The sequence below is a fragment of the Saccopteryx bilineata genome, chromosome 5 (assembly GCF_036850765.1).
Source record: "Saccopteryx bilineata isolate mSacBil1 chromosome 5, mSacBil1_pri_phased_curated, whole genome shotgun sequence".
In the NCBI taxonomy this organism is placed as follows: Eukaryota; Metazoa; Chordata; class Mammalia; order Chiroptera; family Emballonuridae; genus Saccopteryx; species Saccopteryx bilineata.
The window spans coordinates 48,529,305-48,548,004 of NC_089494.1; the positions used below are offsets into that span (position 1 = coordinate 48,529,305).

General features: G+C 36.0%; 1 protein-coding gene across 1 annotated transcript in view; it reads left to right on the top strand.

Annotated features, from left to right (window-relative positions):
• Positions 1 to 5,283: 5,283 nt before the first annotated feature.
• TFPI (tissue factor pathway inhibitor) overlaps positions 5,284 to 18,700 on the top strand; it is a 54,092-nt gene continuing 40,675 nt past the window's right edge. Inside the window, exon 1 of the mRNA XM_066280100.1 lies at positions 5,284 to 5,568. The gene's annotated coding sequence lies outside the window, so the exon portion shown is untranslated. The remainder of the gene's footprint in view (positions 5,569 to 18,700) is intronic.

An 18,700-nucleotide genomic window follows, 5' to 3' on the forward strand; every position in this document is an offset into this window, starting at 1 on the left:
ACATCCTAACTTCAAACTCATACTTAGTACTGTATATAGGCATCTCAACATTGTTAAAATGAGTATGATACTAAATCTGGCTTAAAATGAGGCAACTGGACTGCAGCTGGCAGTATCTTGATTTACAACTACATCATATATATTTTTTTCCATTTATTTTTGTCCTTACTCTTTACTCTGGGCAGATAGAGTTAAAGGCAAAGAGCAGAGGCTTCATTTAACTAGCTGAACAGATGTCTCAACCCACAGGATAGAAGATATTTTCAAAAGCTATGGCTTTAACTTTGCAAGAACTAGAATCTAAAGCAAGAACCTATTTTTAATTCACAAATCTTGGCTAAACTGTAATACACACAAGCAGGCTGAATGAGCTCTCAGCAGACAATGGTGAAGACAGAGGACAGCAAGCGGGCCAGATGGCCTTCACAAATACTTTCAAGGGATCAGGAGCCCTATGTATGGATAAGGGAAGTAGTAGGGACCGAAGATATAGAAATTACCTGGGTTACCTCATTAAATTTAAGTTTTTAAATAAAATTTTAAGAAAAGGTAACTTTAAAAATAAACAAGATGTTCAATTAAAAAAAATAAAAATGAATTACCTGGGTGATCAAATTTCAATTAGCTATTTAGTCAGTAGTAAACTACTTAGAATAGGAAAGGTCGCATCAGCAAATATAAGGGCTTGAGAGTTAAATTGATATTGTTAATGATGAAGTAAGTACAGAAGAAAGTTTGCACCCATGTTTGTATATGTCATACCTATTACACCAAATTTTAAGCATACAATTTGATAAGGCCTAAATACCTTTTTTTAAACAATTTTTTTTTTTTACATCTGAAATATGGAAATGTTAACCAGAAGCAGTAGATAGATTAGATTCTGGATAAAAGTATGAAGATGGAGACAAAGAGTGAAGCTCAAGGACTTTCTTTGTGAGAAAGGTAATTGGTCAAAATATGAAATAATGAAATACTTAATCTCTCACATACTTTAGAATAGACAGAAATGAATGAAGTGTGTTTGATAGCATAAAATTTAATTTTGTATTGAGAATCATGGACATAGATAAGAGTGCAGTGGTTACCAGGGTGAGGGGAAGGAAGGAAAGAGAGGGAGGTGGGGGGTGGGAGGGGCATAAAGAAAACCAAATGAAAGGTGAAGGAGGACGATTTGACTTTGAGTGATGAATATACAACATAACCAAATGTCAAAATGATCTGGAAATGTTTTCTTTAAATCTATGTGCTCTAGTTGACCAATGTCACCCTGTTAAAATTAATTGTCTAAATAAAATTATTTTTATAAATAAAAATTAAATTTAAATAAATTCAATTTTGTTTTGGATGTTTATCAAAACTTCTGTATAATTTGGTTTTTAACATCCTTTCTAATTTTGTTGTTCTCTATCCAGCAACAGAGCATACTCCTCTCATAATTCCATTAAGAAACCAACTTGTCTTACTTGTATAGAGTTACCTGAACTTGTTGAAATACTTGATATATTTTAATAGACAGACTCTTAAAGGATAAAATTAGGAAATATTTCCTTGTATAAAAGAAAAGTCAAGGAAAAAAAAAGACTTTTTAATTCTTAGACAAGAAATAATCAAGCTTCAGCATGATTAAGTAAGAGTTCAGCATATTATTCAAATTGTGTGAGCAATGAAATGAAAAAATTAACAGAATGGTGTTGAATGAAAAGGACACTATCTAGTAATAACTAATATTTGAAATATCCAAATATTGATTACTACAAAGATTTCTTTTTTTTTTATTAAGTGAGAGGAGGGGAGGAAAACATACTCCTGCATGCACCCTGAATGGGATCCACCCTGCAAGCCCAGTAGGGGGCGGTGCTTGGCCATCTGGAGTGTTGCTCCATTGCTCAGTAACTGAGCTCTTCTTAGTGCCTCAGGTGGAGGTCATGGAGCCATCCTCAGTGCTCAGGGCCAGCTCACTCTAATTGAGCCATGGCTGTAAGAGGGCATGAGAGAGAGAGAGAGAGAGAGAGAGAAGTGAGAGTGAGAAGTGAGAAAAGCAGATGGACACTTCTCCTGTGTGCCCTGACCAGGAATTGAACCCAGGACATCTACATGCTGGGCCGATGCTCTACTACTGAGCTAACCAGCCAGGACCAGAAGTTTAAAATACAATGGCATGTAGGCAAATTGTTGGTGAGAATTTTTTTTATCTATATATAGTTTAGATTGAGTTGTACACAATGAAATGGCAAGCTAGTAATAAGACCTCAAAAAGGAGCTTATGCAAGCCTCAGGGAGAGAAAAGTTGAGTCAGTACATGAGTGTCAGGCTATCTTATCTTAATAATAGTTTACCATAAGTCTCATGATCCCTTCTTCACAAGCATACCCAAGTGTGTATAAGTTACATGGAAACACAATGGTGAAAATTTTTCAATAATGTCAAGTGCAGCTTAAATATGAATCAATAATCTTTAGGAAAATAATTTCAGCTTAGCTGTGGCTCTTTCACATAGGGTTCTTTATATAATAAGAAAAAGATATTTCTTTAATGACTTTAGGGGAAAAGAGGGTTTATTACAAGAGTATCTCTTCTTGAGTAGTTAAAAAATATTGAACTAGGCCTGAGGAAGGGCTGTCACTACAGAGCTCAAACATCACTCTTTCATCTCTCTTCCTTCAATCTTGCTCTTACTTTTCTTCTTTCCTCTCTCAGGGGTTATAGATTCTCTTTTGTTTATTCTTTTCATCATTCTCTCTCAATAGCTTCCTTCACATAATCATCTTTTACATACCATATGGCTGCCAGACCTTTATCTTGGCTTTTTAGTTAAAAGCCTGTCATTTACTATATATAATTGTTTTTATAACTCTTAGTTTAAGTTTCCAAAAAAAGGAAAGCTGGCTGAGCTTACTTCTATCTGAGGAGAGTTTGTAGATTGGCCAAACATGAAATTAATGTCCATTTTAGTCCATAAACAGGCAGCATTTTTCAACAACTGGAGCAAGAAGGGAACACTGAATGTGCTTAAATGGCAGGGTATGTGGGAGTAATATACAGCAAAGTTTTATGGTTAAAATGATATGAAATCCAGAATATGGCTGAGATAGAAGCACAGAGGAGTGTTTGAGCATCTGTACTATGAAGTCAGACTACAGATTTAAATCACAGCTCTTCAAACCTCACTCATCCTTCTTAAACCTGTCAAGTGGGTAGATAGAGAGGATCTTCATAAATTAGTTACAAGACTAAAATTAGATAATTTATGTGGCAGATACCTAATAATTATTCAATAAATATTAAAAACCAACAAGAGGAAAAGGTCACCGCTTACACAGAAGTCAGAGGAAAGAAGAAAAATTGAAGTCACAATGAGAATTCGAGAAAAGAGAAATAAGAAAATGGATTTTTCTTATAAAGACTTCAACCTTCATGGCTAAGTAGACTGTCATCTGAAGCAATCTCTAGTGATCTTAGTCTGATATGACCACACACAGGGTCCTCGGATTATGACAGTTTCAACATACAATGTTTCGAGTTTAAGATGCTCATTTCCATAAAAACTTTAAAGAATTGAGATGTGAGTGTTTTGGCTTACATAGTTAGCATTGTACTTATAGACTACATGGGAAACTAGTTTGGTTGCGCATGGCAGAAGAATGCGCAGTACAGTCAAGTATTTTTATGTCCTTTTCCTTTTTCTGTGGCTTAGTTGTGTTTTTATGTCCTAGATTATGATTTTACGACACTGTTAGGACAGACTAGGGTGTGTTTCAATTTACAACAAAATTCAGGTTATGTCACTGTAAGGCCAATAACCTCGGCCACCAACACCGCCGCCTGGTCCATACAGGTTCGCATTTGATTCGGACAGATGGTAATGAAACAACAGAGCCAAGAACTGGCGGGCCATTACCTTTAATCTTAGCTTCTACCTGGTGGGAGAGAAAATACACACAGTGGGAAAACACTTCCCTTTCCATTCTGGGCTCCCAAAGCCACTGACTCATCCGAGTATTCCTATAATCAAAGGCCCCACCAGTTTATTCGCCTCTGTTTCCCATCTCCTTCTCTTTGCATAAACTCTGCATAAACTGGCTTCTCCTTCAGCACTCCGCCAACTTGGCTGCTTCTTCTCTGCAGGGCTGATGGCAGGAACGGAGCGAGCGAGGGCCCGGGTCTGTTTTATTTTATAGTGTAGAAAATTAAAGCCTTTAAGCCAATATACAAATAAGGAAGTCTCTGATACAAAGCCACTTATCTGACGCAGAAATGGGATTCCTCATGAAACTGCACCACCCCACATCATGCAACAGTCAAGGGTGTGGGGAAAAGCTCAGTTTTGAGAAGATCTTAGTATTAAAAGGGTGGGAAAGGCTTAATCTTAAAACCAAGCTTTAGGCTATAAGAACCTTGCCAACCTACAGCCCGTCTCCCACACCCAACGCAAACTATAAGTGAGCAAACATATATATCATATTTACAAACTTATTTTTCTAACAATTACTGTGGTAGCAACTGTGTAGTAAGCTGAGGAACCTCTGCAATTCTATATGAAAATACTAAAGGTTAACCTCAATGACAGCAACCTACTCAGAACCATGGCGAGTGACATTTTTCAATATTTACACATTATATAAAATATAAACAATAGTAATAAACATGATAGCATTTATTGAAGATTTTCTATGTGTGGGGGCCTATCTCAAGTGTTTGATATATATTTATATATATATTATTCCATTTACTATTTAGTTCAAACCTAGAAGCTTTTATTATCATTATTTAGGGAAACAGAAACTGAGGTACAGAGTTTAAATAATTGATTAAAGTAGCAAAGGTAGCAACTAACTGAGGCAGGGTTCACAGCCTGACATTTTGCAATAGATAAAAAGGTGTTTCGTTTTGTATTTATTAATTTTAGAGAAAGGATAGAGAGAAAAAGGTGGGAGAGAGGAACAGGAAACATCAACTTATAGTAGCTGCTTCGCATATGTCCTTGTCCAGGCAAGTCTGGCATTTTAAACCAGCAACTCAGCACTCCAAATTGATGCTTTATCCACTGGCCACCACAGGTCAGGCAAAATAAGTGTTTTTTTGTTTGTCTTTTTAACTGATTACAAAAGGAATCCTGGAAAGCAAAACAAGTAGTTATTCAAAAACAATAATTTGAAATCTTAGCATAAACTGTTTCCTTTGGCTGTTTCCTCTGTGATAGAAAAGGCTTTTGAGGAGTTTGGCGAAATTAGCCAAAAGAGAGCTGGAGTAACCTAAACAGGAAGCTGGCCATCCCTAGCTGCGGGCGATCTCCGAAAGGCCTGAGGCTTCCTCTGCTCCAGCAGACAGGAGGGACTTGGGGCTGGATAATCTTCGGATTCCTACCTCGCTCTTTCACTGCTAGATAGCAGGATCAGATTTCATTCCCTCATTATTCTCCACCCCCCAACCCCGTTTCTTGGTCTGTTTAAAAGGAGAAGTGCAAAAAGCAAATCATCTCTTCAATGCTTTGAGGGGAACACAAGATAACCTCGACTCCACTTTGAAAAAACATCTTTCCAAGAACTTTCTTCAGAGATTTTACACGTGAGTACTTGGAAATATACTTTCTAGCCCATGAGAAATAATGTTTATTTCTCTTTTGTGTGGGAGAAAGCAAGGTACTTACTGAGAAGTAAAGAGGGGTAGAGGAGGGCCACTGTCAGTAACCCTAAGATGAAAATTGACTCTTTTCTATAAGCAAAGTAATTTTATATTGCAATGCAAAATGAAGTTCTAATTACTCAGCACTAAGTTCTTAAGCAGATATACATGTGATATATATTTTTTAAAATTATAAACAGTTTTGTAAGGATTTGGTCAGATGTAGCCTTTTCTATCATTTTAAGTGTGTAGTGGCAATTCTTCACCAATTATGTCTATTTAATTGAAATTTTCTGAAGGTATGGTTTACCTTTAACTCTTATTCAGTAATGTGTAAAGAAATATAATAGAGACTACCAGATAGCCTTATGTTTAAAGAAACTTCTTTCATCGCCATTAATTAATATTTAAAATCAGATATAAACATTAGAAGTCTTGTAATCTAAATTATTTTATGCCAACATTAACAAATATCTTATGGAAATATCTTACAAGTCTCCAAATACCAAAGTTCATATTCTAAGGTACTTAAATAAGAATGTATATGATCAAGTCAACATGTAAAACAATTATGTAAATTAAAGCAATAGATTATATACCTACATTATGTACTGTCATGTTCTCGTTGGTTATGAAACTTTGCTTATGGTAGCAAAGGAAAGCACATAATATAGAAATACATGACCACAGATCTATGACAAAAATTATTAATTATGGAAAAAGATCATTCGTACGAGAGTATTACCAAAAATGAGGCCAACAGCAGTTTCATGTAGATAAATAGAAAAGGTCAGCAACAACCATCCTGTGACTCAGAGCTCTGGAAATTAAGCACAGAAGGACTTTGTAATATATGATAACGTACACACAAAGGGCAAAACCCAAGCAGAAAACATACAGTACAGATAGTGATAATTTTAAGTGTAAAAGTATAATATTTACATCAGAGGGGACAAGTTGCATCAATTTTGATTTATTGCAAAGTTGTAAAAACTAACAAAATTCTTTCATAAAACATTTTTAAGATTCTTTTAAATCACCATACTAGTGCCTGACCATTGCAAGACATGCTATCCATATTTCACCTAGTTCTTAAACTAAAGGGTGAATAATCTCTTTGAAAATGTATTGGAGTATGAAAATTTTAATTTGGAATCTATTGGCTAATAAAGTGATATAAAATATTCACAGTGATTTATAGAGATTAAAAAGTATTGATGTAAATACAGATAATTAACATTAGAGATGTAAAAATGAAACTTTAAAATACTAAAGTAAAAACCAAATTTGTTTTCTTCAGGTGACCATAGACTCTTGTTGGAGAACTTTATGACTTTTCTTTTTTTTATTAACTGGTAGGTAGGGAGGCAGAGATAGACTCCTGCATGTGCTCCAACCTGGATCCATCTGGCAAACCTCCTACTGGGTGATGCTCTGCCCAGCTAGAGCCACTGCTCTGTTGCTCAGCAAACGAGCTATTTTAGTGCCTGAGGCAAGGCCATGGAGCCATCCTCAATACCCGGGGCCAACTTGCTTGACCATTTGAGCCATGATACAAGAGGAGAAGAGAGAGAGAGGGGAGTAGAGGGGTGGAGAAGCAGATGGTCGCTTCTCTTGTGTGCCCTGACATGATATAGAACCCAGGACTTTCACACACTGAGCTGACGTTCTACTGTTGAGCCAACTGAACAAGGCCCTTTATGACCTTTATACTATTAATTGGTTACCCTCTACTAGATATGCTGAATTGGATAATTTTTTTAAAGGTGTTGTCTGATATCTTTAAACATTTGTTTTTTTGTCTAATGACTAGATCAAAATCCTTTGGGGGAATATGACTCTTGTTCAAATGAATTATACCATTAGTTGGTGCTTGCTGACCTAATTGATCATTCAAAACTCTAGCCTTTATTTGTTTATTGGTAGTATAACAATTTCAATTGGAATTATCTACTGTTGCTCAATTTAAAAATAATAATTACCTGATGTGTGGTGTCATGAAATGTGTCGACATGGAATGCTGAGGTCAATAGTTTGAAATTACGGCTTGCTCGATCAAGGCACACAAAAAGAAATGACAACAAGCTGGTGCTTCCTGTTCCTCACCTTCGCCCCCTAGCACTCTCTCTCTCTAAAATTATTAGATAAAATCTTTAAAAAAATAATCTATGAAATAGAATATTATTTATGTATTCAACCATGGTTTTTATAATACTAATTTATTTCATCCTTAAGAACTAACTTCCTGATCTTAGTTATATCTACCTCATTCCAATTCACAAGATAATTACACAGGATGACAAACTACTGGAGGAAAAAGGCCAACCTCAAAGGCTTTATTTATTTTCTAGCGATTTAACAAAATTGTAGATGTGCTATAGATTCTTTAGAAATAGTTTATTAAATTCATCGTCACAAACTTTTAAGACAGACTTCAACTGATATCTCTATGTAGTAGAAGAAAAAAAAGCAAAGTAAACAGCCAAAAATAAATAAATAAATAAATAAGGGATAAGAATATGAAGGGGGAACGGAAGTACTCAGAATACAGTTTTTTAATCTTTTTTTAGTATAAATTAAATCATTAATTTATTCTTGCTATGTAAACATAATTTAAGAACTATACTACAATCCAATTTATCTGTCTCAATAAAGGCTGTCTCCTTTTTCTGTTGTTTACTATCTAAAATACTTAACTTGGAAAATTTAATTTGCAGAGTTGCCGTTTTTAAATTCATTATAGCTTTTATAAAAATATACCAATACTAGAATTTTTTGATTGTTAGTCTATATATTAAGAGAAATCTGAATTTAAGACATGGAGTGACTATTGAAGTTCTTGTTTCTGAATATTAATCTCACCACAAATTAGAAAGGTTCAGGTACTCCAGAGAGTTCTTTTTATACTAGACATCTTTCGTGGATCTCTGAGATCCTCAATAATTGCTTTCTTGGTGTGATACATCATCTCCAGGAGCCCAGTCTTCCCACTTTTTCTTTCTGTGTCTTTATTTCTCTTAAGTGTCAGGTGCCATGTATTAATAGAACCAGAGTAGGCCCTGGCCGGTTGGCTCAGCGGTAGAGCGTCCACCTGGCGTGCGGGGGACCCGGGTTCGATTCCCGGCCAGGGCACATAGGAGAAGCGCCCATTTGCTTCTCCACCCTCCTTCCTCTTTGTCTCTCTCTTCCCCTCCCACAGCCAAGGCTCCATTGGAGCAAAGATGGCCCGGGCGCTGGGGATGGCTCCTTGGCCTCTGCCCCAGGCGCTAGAGTGGCTCTGGTCGGGGCAGAGCGACGCCCCGGAGGGGCAGAGCATCGCCCCCTGGTGGGTAGAGCATCGCCCCCTGGTGGGCGTGCCGGGTGGATCCCAGTCGGGCACATGCGGGAGTCTGTCTGACTGTCTCTCCCCGTTTCCAGCTTCAGAAAAATACCAAAAAAAAAAAGAACCAGAGCCTATGATTCAACTACCACAAGGCTGAGTGAGGATGACCTAATCATTCTACTTTTCTTCTTTCCAGAACCAATAACAAAAATCACTGGACCCATGTTAAATCTACTATGTTAATCTCTCTTCAAGCCTTCCTTTGGGATTCAATGTTCTATCTAAGTTGGAATAAGCACTTTAAAAGTTACTTTAAATACAGAAGTAAAAGGACACCATGGTCTATAATAGAAGTCCCAATGCTGGATTACTTCTGTCCCAGTTGTTCCATCTGGTGGACCACAGGTCCCTGAGGAAACATGGATCCATGCAAGGAATTCCAAAACAAAATGTGATGATAGCATCCTCTCTACCCTGAATAAATATCATATGATGCTGATTAGATTATTTCAACATGAGGAATGTGAATGTATCACTTAATATGGCACAGATAAAATGTAGTGTTCTTTTTAGCAAGGATAATATGCCACTGACATTCATTTGGTCTACACCATCACTCTGCTACCAACCTCAATCTAGCTCTCCAATTTGTGATTCTTTTTTTTTTAATTTTTTTAAAATTTATTCATTTTAGAGAGGAGAGGGAGAGACAGAGAGAGAGAGAGAGAGAGAGAGGAGAGACAGAGAGAGAGAAGGGGAGGGAGGAGCTGGAAGCATCAACTCCCACATGTGCCTTGACCAGGCAAGCCCAGGGTTTCGAAACAGTGACCTCAGCATTTCCAGGTCGACGCTTTATCCACTGTGCCAACACAGGTCAGGCTAATTTGTGATTTTTTTCAGCATCTATCACATCCTTAATTTAATAATAACCCATTTCTAAGCATCATTCCTCCTTTTCCAAGGTTTAGAAATGGGGCAAATCTCAGCAATGGGGTAAATATAGAATAATAGCATTTGGTGCTAAATTTTGTCAATATGTTTAAAATTTATTTAGAAAACTTCTAGGTATCCCAGGAATTGAATCAAAATGATTATATAAAGCTATGATATGTATTCTTGCTCTTTTTTGTGCAACTGATTTAAAATATACAAAAATACAAAATGAACAAATTCTTTATGCCATATGAATGAATCTTGAAAACATTATTCTAAGTGAAATAAGCCAGACACAAAAGAAAAAATAGTGTGTGATTTCACTTACATAGAATACCTAGAATAAGCAAATTTATAGAGACAGAAAAGAGATAAGACTGATCTATGGTGGTGCAGTGTTGACCTGGAATGCTGAGGTTGCCAGTTCAAAATCCAGGCCTATTGTGTCAAGACACATGTGAGAACCAGCTGCTACAAGTTGGTGCATACTGCTTCTTCCCCTCCTTTCTTTCTCTCTCTCTTTCAAATTAATAAATAAAATTTAAAAAGAAAGTAGACGAGAGATTACCAGAGTCTGGAGAAAGGAATGAACAGTGAGTTACTGCTTAACAAATACAGAGTTACTGTTTGGGTGATGAAAAATTTGGGGAATAGTGGTAATGACTGCACAACATTATGAATGTAATTAACACCATGGAGTTGTACACTTAAAAATGGTTAAAATAAGCTCTGGCCGGTTGGTTCAGTGGTAGAGCGTCGGCCTGGCGTGCAGAAGTCCCGGGTTCGATTCCTAGCCAGGGCACACAGGAGAAGCGCCCATCTGCTTCTCTACCCCTCCCCCTCTCCTTCCTCTCTGTCTCTCTCTTCCCCTCCCGCAGCCGAGGCTCCATTGGAGCAAAGATGGCCCGGGCACTGGGGATGGCTCCTTGGCCTCTGCCCCAGGCGCTAGAGTGGCTCTGGTTGCGGCAGAGCGACGCCCCCTGGTGGGCATGCCGGGTGGATCCCGGTCGGGCGCATGCGGGAGTCTGTCTCTCCCCATTTCCAGCTTCAGAAAAATACAAAAAAAAAAAAAAAAAAAAAAGATAAAAAAATGGTTAAAATAACAAGTTTTTTTCTATATCTATTGTACCATAATTAAAAGATAAAAATAAATAAGAATTTAGCTTGAAGAACTCTAAAACCACAGTGATCTCTTTATATTTTTTAATTAATAGAATAAAAAGTACAAATATTATAATACTGGCATATCTATATTTTAAAAAAAGGAAAACAGGATAATCCTATTTTCATTCATGATACAAATTGAAATGAATTTTTATCTAGTTTTTTGATGTACTGGGAGTTAATGTTTTTTATTCATAACATCTTTTGGGGGGAGAGGGTGGTATCAGTGTAATTCAGACTTGACAGAATGAAATTACAAGTAATCACTTCCTTCTGTTAAATTTTCTAGAAAAGTTAATGTAAAATTGGTATTATTTCTTCTTTAAATGTTTGGTAACATGCCTGTGAAACTATCTGTAGTTGAAGTTTTCTTTGTGAGAAGGTTATAAATTACAAAATTCAATATAAAAATGTATAGAACTATTTAGGTTATCTATTTCTTCTTGACTGAGTTTTGGTAGTTTCAAGAAACTGGCCCATTCATCTAAGTTGTCAAATTTGTTGGTATAAAGTTCTTCATAATATTTCCTATACTAGAATTTGTAATGTGAAAACTATAGTTCTTAACATTAGTAATTTGTGCCTCTTCTCTTTTTTCCTTATCTCTCTATGTCAAAGTTAATCAATTTTATGCATTTTGTAAAAGACCCAGTCTTTGGTTTTATTTTCTTTATTGCTTTTCCATTTTTATATCATTGATATTCACTCTAATATTTTTCTTTTTCTTACTATAAATTTCTCTCTAAATATTACTGTGGCTGTGTTTTCATTTTTATTCATTTCAAAATATTCTGTAATTTTTTTTTTTTATAATTTCTTCATTGATCCATGAGTTTTTTAGAAGAATGTTATTTACTTTCCAAAAATTTGGGGATTTTTAAAATATCTTTATTATACTTATTTTCACCTTCATTTCATTAGTGTCTGAGTAAATATTTTATATGAATGAAATAATTTCTAATTTATTGAGATTATTTTATGGTCCTGAGTAGGATCTCCCTTTTAATGTTCTGTGATAGTTTAGTCCTTTTTTTTTTTTTATCCTGTTTCAATTTACATAGTTTCTATCATTATGTCTATTTTTCCTGTTATGTCTCAACTGTTTATAATTCCATCTAGGGATTTTTTTCATCTCAGATATTACCATTTTCATTTCTAGATATTTGGTTGGGGTTTCCATACCCTTTCTTTACTCAATGCACTTTTCCCCCCTGCTTCTTGAACATATGGAATGTAGTTAAAGTTATATATATATATATATATATATATATATATATATATATATATATATTTTTTTTTTTTTTTTTTTTTTTTTTTTTTTGTATTTTTCTGAAGCTGGAAACGGGGAGAGACAGACAGAATCCCGCATGCGCCCGACTGGGATCCACCCAGCATGCCCACCAGGGGCGACGCTCTGCCCACCAGGGGGCGATGCTCTGCCCCTCCGGGGCATCGCTCTGCCGCGACCAGAGCCACTCTAGCGTCTGGGGCAGAGACCAAGGAGCCATCCCCAGTGCCCGGGCCATCTTTGCTCCATTGGAGCCTTGGCTGCTGGAGGGGAAGAGAGAGACAGAGAGGAAGGAGGGGGGGAGAGGTGGAGAAGCAAATGGGCGCTTCTCCTGTGTGTCCTGGCCGGGAATCGAACCTGGGTCCCCCCACGCCAGGCCGACGCTCTACCGCTGAGCCAACCGGCAAGGGCCTAAAGTTACAGTTTTAATATCTTTGCCTACTACTTCTATTTTCTGTCATTTCTGTGTCAAATTTGACTCTTTTCATTGTTATATTTTATTGTTATTTACATTACTTGTAATTTTATTGGAATGCCTGATGTTATGAATTTCATTCTCTTGGGTACTGGAATATTGTATGTATTCCTGAGCTCTGTTCTGGGATGCAGTTTAATTACTTGGAAAGAGTTTGTTATTATTTTACCTTGCTGGTAAGCTGAGCTAAACAAATCAGAGAAATGTTTATTTTGTGGTTAATTTTCCCCCAGTACTGAGGAAAACGACCTTCTGACTATTCTACTTGATAGTCTATGAGAGATTTTTGCAATTTAAGACAAAAATTATTTCCAACTTTCCGTCTGTTATACATGTTATCCACTCTAGCCCTTTCAGGTGGTTATTTATGCAAACTTGAGTGTTTTTCTATCATGCATGCACTGATCAGTATTAAGTTAAAGACTTAAGGGTCTTCTAACTACCTCTGCCTCTCTCTTGCTATACATAGATCTCTTTACTGTTTAGTACTCTGCCCTGCAAACTCTAGCTGCCTTGAGTCCCTGCTTTGTCTCCTCAATCTAGGGAGACCACTGAGAAATTCCAGAGCTCCCCTTCCTGAACTTCCGTGTGAAAACTGTTTTCAGTCAGGACATTGAACAAATGTCAGCATGCAGGGCTGAACTCTTATTTCCCATCTTTTGGGATCACTGTTTTTCACTGTCCATTATTTAATTTGTTGAAAACCATCATTTTATATATCTTTGACTTTTATATTTTAAGTTGTTTCAGGAGGATAAATCTATTTTCTATTAATCCATTTGACTGAAAATGAAATGGTTATGTTTTAAAATAATATTTTAATGATATCATAAAAAGTAAAAACTGACCATATAGAAAGAGAAATTTTAAGAGCATATAAGCCAGGGGTCCCCAAACTACGACCTGCGGGCCACATGCGGCCCTCTGAGGCCATTTATCCGGCCCCCACCGCACTTCGGAAGGGGCACCTCTTTCATTGGTGGTCAGTGAGAGGAGCACATTGACCATCTCATTAGCCAAAAGCAGGCCCGTAGTTCCTACTGAAATACTGGTCAGTTTGTTGATTTAAATTTACTTGTTCTTTATTTTAAATATTGTATTTGTTCCCGTTTTGTTTTTTTACTTTAAAATAAGATATGTGCAGTGTGCATAGGGATTTGTTCATAGTTTTTTTTATAGTCCGGCCCTCCGATGGTCTGAGGGACAGTGAACTGGCCCCCTGTGTAAAAAGTTTGGGGACCCCTGATATAAGCTGTAATTCATAGTTTGCCTGGACAAACAAACACATTTTTGCCTGCTATATTCTAGGAACTATGTTAGATAAGTAAATACATTTACTTATACATGTTTACACAATGAAAATCATAAATTCACTATTTCTACAAAATATGATAATTATTTTATCTCAGATAAACAGTTTGTTTCTTTATGTATTTCTGATAACAGTACTTGTTTGGGCAACTAATATCTTACTGTCTTATATGTTAGATGACGAAATACAAGCTGAAAACCAATCAAGTTGCCACTTATTCAACAGGCATTTTCAAAAATATGAGTATTTAGTGTTATTTCCCTAGTGCCCATAGAGGTTATAAGGAAGTAAAAGATTGGCTTTCCTAATTCTTTTCTAAAATTTTTCTTATTTATTTTTGACTTTGGAGAGAGAGAGAGGGAAAGATAGAGGAACATCAATTTGTTCCTGTATGTGTCCTGACCAGGGATTGAACCCGCAACCTCTGTACTTCAGGAAGAAGCTCTAACCAACCGAGTCATCTAGCCAGGGCCCCTGATATAATTTATCACTTCTTATAATTATCTTTCCTCTCCTGCTTCCTGGCTATTTCCACATATTGAAAGCTGGGAAATGTTAATTGATAGCACAAATTCAAGTTTTCTCTTTTTATAAAAGGAAGATTAGTGTCAGGTGCTTTCGGCTCAATTATTTAGAACAATTGAGTCAAACGGATAATCTCAAATGACAAATATGGTAGACAAATTTTTTTAAATTAAGTTTAGTGAGAGAAGCAGGGAGAGAGAGAGAGAGAGAGAGAGAGAGAGAGAGAGAGACTATCAATGAGTTCCTGTAGGTGCCCTGACCAGGGATCAAACTGGCAACCTCTGTGCTCCAGGATGACACTCTTAAGCAACTGAGCTATCTGACCAGGGCAGTAAACAAAATTTATATTTAGCATTAGAATATGGTTTTAAAATTATGTGACAGTGTGTACGCCATGTATCTTATTTGAGCTCTGTGGTTTTAAAGTCAATTGTATAGTCCTTGAGGAAACAGGTATACAACAAAGAAATCATTATGGCATCCACAGTCTGGTGCTAGGGTGGACTATCAAAAAATTGTGAGGAAAGGAATTTATCTTAAAAACACCCAGGCTCTCTTTTTAGTGCCAATTATTTCATTCTAGCTTTACGCTTCTCTCTTTTTGTATGTTTTTCTATTAAGAAATACCCAAAGAATGTACCAACTGAGGAAAGATGTTTAGTCAGGAAAGTTTAGATTAGTCTCAGTTCACATGGCAAGGGATTTTTATGTGGTCAGCTCTGGATGAAACTCCTTTAAGCCATTTTAAGTTTGTATTTATTAATTTTAGTCCGTAGAAAAATAAAAAGTTTCTGAGTTACCAGTGTTTACCATATCACTATTATGCCAACGTTACTCCACTGCCACTTACCTGCACTTCATATTATTATCTTTTTATTCAGAGGCCAGAGAGATATAAGTGATCAGCTATCTTTCTTCACAGGCATTCACTCACCTGAAAAGACATGAGCATTGATTTGTTCTACAAACGTTTATTGAGCTCCTGTTAGGTACCAGGCAGAACAGACATAATTTACACATTTAAGGACAGAAAAGACAGATAGTAAGCAGATAAACATATACCGTGTCACATAGGAATACGTTCAGTAATTAAAAACAAAGGCATGAGAAGATCGAACATAACCATGGAGCCATTTTGTCTCAGGTGCAAAAGGAAGGATGATGAGAAGACATCATTTGGGCAGAGGTTTGATATAAAAGCAATATTTCCATAGAATTCATAAGATTGAGTCAGCGCATGAGTCTGTGCTTCAGTTGAGAATGTTTCTACAGCTTTTCAGTAATAGTGATAATGACCGCCTGTTTTCCTAAAATCTTGTAGCAAATGTTACATAGTTAGCATCCAGGCACTTAGAATCATTTTTTACAAAATTTATTATTCAAAATTATGAAAAAAAATCTCGAATTTTGAAATAAAACTTTTGTGTTATTTCATAATTAGCCCACACAACGTGCTAGCTGAGAGAAAATTATCCCTGAATTTCAGTGGATAAGAATTGCAGTACCATCTGCTCTCTAACGTAAGAGTTGTGATTACAGCTGACAGTAGAAAAGGTGTTAGGCAGTGAGGGTTTATTTTAACTGCCAAGTCTTTTCCTTCTTGTGAGCTTAAAAAGACCCTTTCTTCTTAGAAGAGATTTACAGAGAACAATTATTTTCTCAGAACAGATGTTCTCTCAGGAAGCAACAACAAAAAACAGAAGAAATACTTGGGAGAACTGCATCTTAAGTGTGCTTCTTATATAAGTGATTTATCATTTCCTATAAGAATGTGGTAGGCCATAGCCAGTCCTGTCTCAGGCTTAATAGTGCAGCAAGAAGTAGAACACTGAAGTCTAGCTTTGCAGAAGGAAATAATTGGCTTACATATTAAAAAATACTCTTTGGAGCTCATACATCTCTTCCCACAGCCTAACGATAAAAGGGAAGTGACCTCTGTTCTTAGATAAATTTACTAACCAAGTTTAGAGCCACTTTATTAAAAAAATAGATCCCACTAAGCACTGAAACATTTCTTCCCTAAAATTCCTTTGTAGAAACCATACCCCTCAGTATAATTGTATTTGGACAGGGCTTTTAGGAAGTAGTTAAGGTTAAATAAGGTCATAAGGGTGATTGAATAGGATGGGTGGCCTTTTAAGAGGAAGAGAGAAAACTCTATATAGAGGTTGTGCCAAGGAAAAGCCTTGTGAAGATAGAGGGAAGCCAAGAAGAGAGCTCTCACCAGGAACTTGATCAGCCAACACCTTGATCTTGGAGTTCCCGAACTCCAAGACTGAGAAATAAATTTCAGTTGTTTAAGCCAGTCAGCCTGTTGTATCTTGTTATGGTAGCCCCAGTAGACTAAGACAGCTCCTGTGAGCTTTATACACACAATAACTTTTATCCTTCCCTAGTGAAGCTCCATTTTAAGGCTTTTTGGCTGGTTGGAAGTGAAAACGAAGAAAAGCCACCTTAGCTGGGTCTAATTTAGCCTTCTTGCCAAACCTTAAACCTGAAGATCATTGAAAGTTGCCCATCTTTAGCATTAAGGCTTTTTTGTTCATTTTATTTTACTTTTTTTAACTAGCTGGCCTATAAACATAAACTTCATTTATAGCATTGGATGCTCAGAGTTCAAGAAGATTTACCCTACCAATATGGTCGAGAACACAATTCCATTGTAAGATGACAACTGATTTAATCAATTCTGTAGTACCGTATAAAAATCTTTACTTACCATTTTTATGACAATAAACCACACTAATCAATACATGAATTAATGTATAGATACAATTTTTACTAATATTTAAATTTTCTTTCACCAATACTTTTATAATCTAACAGTATAAAACAATTATCAAAGACATTTGCTTTCAGAGTCAGTTATACCTAAATTGTCACTTAGAATCTGTTTTCTTGGAAAAGTCATTTTGTCATTTAAAATCACTGTTTATTTCTTCTATCAAATGAGGCTAACAACATTTCTTAGGGCGAGTGCAAGAAACAAAAGAAAAAATAATAATAAAGGTTCATTAAGGGAAACTTATTTGCATTATGATTTATTATTATTAAAATAACAAACTGTAATTAACCTCCCTATGGTAAAAAAAAAATAACTTCAAAGTAGGTATCTAGAGAGAAAATCTAAAAAATTTAATCTACAACATGAAAATTAATCCCAGATAGTTCAAGAGCTGACTATAATGACATGTTTGAAATCGGGCTTTGATAAAATAAGAATTTCTTCTTTTCATCTCGATTTTTAGCCAAGATGTGTGTGTGTGTGTGTGTGTGTGTGTGTTGTTTCTATTTCCTCTAAACTTTGGGGGAAAAAGAAAATATGATATTTAACATATTTTCAAGTACCTCTTTTAAAGATGTTTCCTTGTGTAGGCTTGTTTAATTTATTCATTCAGGAGTTGAGTACTGGGTGAACTTCTGTGTCTTACACCCAGGTGCTCTTCTCTAATATCTTAGGCTTGGGCCAAAAACTAACTTCATATATATATATATATATATATATATATATATATATATATATGGCTAGAATGATGTGAAAGTATTTACACAGTAGTAATATAATCACGAATGAAGTATAGAGTTTAAGCCAGGAATAGAAAGTATTTAGGCAACTCAATGAATAAAAAATGATAATAATGAGCCCTGGCTGGTGGCTTAACGGATAAAACATCATCCTGGCACCCCAAGGTCACACCTCCATTCTCAGTCAGGGAGCACACAAGAAGCAATCAATGAATGCACAGTTAAATAGAACAACTAAGTAGAACAGTGAGCTGGTGCTTCTCTCTCTCTCCCTTCTCCCGTCCTTTCTCTCTCTCTAAAAAATAACATCATAATGACCATATTAAAAAGTATAATAGTTATTGAGTTGTACCTGCAGTATTAGCCAACCATAAAAATCCAATATTTATCCTGAACCTCTTTTAATGATATTGCCTAATCATCTTCTTTAAGTCACAATAAAGGTAATATTTCAAAGAGAAATGAATTAAAAAGACATAATTAACATATTTAATTATATCTTCCTGAATTGGATTTGGTCTCTAGTCCATA